Consider the following 2,276-nt stretch of genomic DNA (forward strand, 5'->3'; position numbering starts at 1 on the left):
AAAGCGACAGTTCCTGTTAAATGGATTCTTTTCAAGAGTAGAAAATATTGCCCCATAAGTAGTTCTATTTAGACAATCGAAGCATCATTTAACTGACGTGAAATACATTCAAGCCTATCTTTATCTGCACTGTATTTATCATTTTCTTTCTTTACTGTTATTTTGCGACATCAATATATCATTTGTACCGCCTTAGATAAACATCGTAACAATAGTAATCGATAGATTGACGATTTGGTCTCTGTGGGATCGATATTCTTTTATATTACTCTGACGCGATTCATGCACTTGCGAATAGAGCGATCAAGTTTTTGGCGCCGTTGCCAGGGAACAACTTCGTCAAATTTCGTACCCTGTTGTTACATCGTCTAGACTAAGGCATTATTAGATGGTAAATGCGAAGAACCCGTAGTACCGGAAATTTAGTAGATTCTTTAGCGGAACCCAAACGTTACACTCGTACACGCCTCTTACTCGTCCGAATTAAGAAAGCTATGGCCGAGAATCGCGACCGAAGACCTCTTAAGGAATTTTCCCAACCCTCTGACGAGGAACCTAGTTCTAGTATAGTAAACCCCCTCATTCCTGCCAACAATTTCGAACTAAAACCATCTTTACTGCAATTAGTGCAACAGAACCAATTCGCGGGTCTCGCTACTGAGAACCCAAATCAACATTTAAAAGTCTTTATCCAACTGGCCGATACCTTTAAATCTAATGGTGCTTCACCTGATGCGATTCATTTAAGATTATTTCCTTTCTCCCTCGGGGATAGAGCACGTTCATGGTTAGATTCACTTCCAGCTAACTCAATAACTACCTGGGAAGACCTTAGGAGAGTATTCCTTGCTAGATATTTTTCCCCTAGTAAGACTGTTGTTCTTCGAAAACAAATAACTAGATTTACTCAAAACCAAGGAGAATCAATTTTTGAAGCTTGGGAGAGATACAAAGAGCTGTTAAGAGTCTTTCCACACCATGGCCTAGAACAATGGATGGTCGTTCATACCTTCTACAATGGACTCCATTATAACACAAAGATGAGCATCGACGTTGCCGCTGGTGGCGCGTTGATGAAAAAACCTTACCCTGAAGCTTGTGACCTAATTGAGGATATGGCCCAAAACCATTACCAATGGGGAACTGAACAAGCATCAGTAGAGAAAAAGGAGACCTAGGGTGGAATACATGAGATAATTTCTATGGACATGATGCAAGCGAAAATGGACGCTTTAGCCCTTAAGGTCGAACATATTTCTACAAACTCTAACACCGCAACGGTAGTCCACACAGAGTGTGAACTTTGTGGATCTAAAGGACACGAATCAACGGAATGTAACCTTTTGAACGACCTGAACACCGACCAAGTGAATTACGCCCAAGGTAACCCATTTTCAAACACTTACAACCCTGGATGGAAGAATCACCAGAATATTTCCTATAAAAACCAGAACCCTATCCAAAAATTTTCACCTCAAAGACCACAAGGTTTTCAAGCCCAAAAACCAAATCAACCTATGCAAGTTGTGCCCAAGAAGCCTAACCTTGAGAAGATCATGGAGAACTTTATATCAGGCCAGACTCAATAAAATAAAGAATTCCTAAACCAGAACATTCACGTAAAAAAACTGATAACGCAATTAGGGACTAAGGTTGATCAGATAATTACTCACAATAAGATGCTTGAAACCCAGATCTCACAGGTAGCACAAAATCAAGCCCCACAAACTACACCCGAAGGACAATTCCTGGACAACCTCAACTCAACCCTTGAGGGCAAGCTAACGCTATCGCATTACAAAGTGGTACCGCTTACGAAGAGCCTCATAACCCAGCAATGAGTGAGTCCAAAGCTTCTAAAGAAAATATACCTACCAACCAAGAAGAGGAACCAGTGGAACCCGAAAAACAAACCGACCAAGAAGGAGAAGCCAAGGATAAAACTTACAAACCATCACCCCCGTACAAACCACCAATCCCATATCCGCAAAGACTTAAACAAACCAAAATCAATAACCAATACCAAAAGTTTATAAAAGTGATAGAGAAGCTTCATGTAGAGATTCCTTTCACCGAAGCCATCACCCAAATTCCATCTTACACCAAATTTCTCAAAGATATCTTAACCAACAAGCATAGGCTTGACGATCCCAAACCCTTGGAATGCAACTTTATTTCCGAGAATAAACTAGCTAAGAAGGAGAAAGACCCTGGGAGTTTTTCTATACCTTGCATTCTAGGGAGTCATGTGATCGATAAAGCTTTCCTGGACTTAG

The 2,276-nt window shown here is 40.6% G+C and overlaps 1 non-coding gene across 1 annotated transcript; it reads right to left on the bottom strand.

Annotated features, from left to right (window-relative positions):
• Positions 1 to 878: 878 nt before the first annotated feature.
• LOC127108776 (small nucleolar RNA R71) lies at positions 879 to 985 on the bottom strand. The gene has a single exon (XR_007796289.1). It is a non-coding gene; the product is annotated as a small nucleolar RNA R71 (small nucleolar RNA).
• Positions 986 to 2,276: the final 1,291 nt, after the last annotated feature.

This window comes from Lathyrus oleraceus, chromosome 7, assembly GCF_024323335.1.
Source record: "Lathyrus oleraceus cultivar Zhongwan6 chromosome 7, CAAS_Psat_ZW6_1.0, whole genome shotgun sequence".
Classification (NCBI taxonomy): domain Eukaryota; kingdom Viridiplantae; phylum Streptophyta; class Magnoliopsida; order Fabales; family Fabaceae; genus Lathyrus; species Lathyrus oleraceus.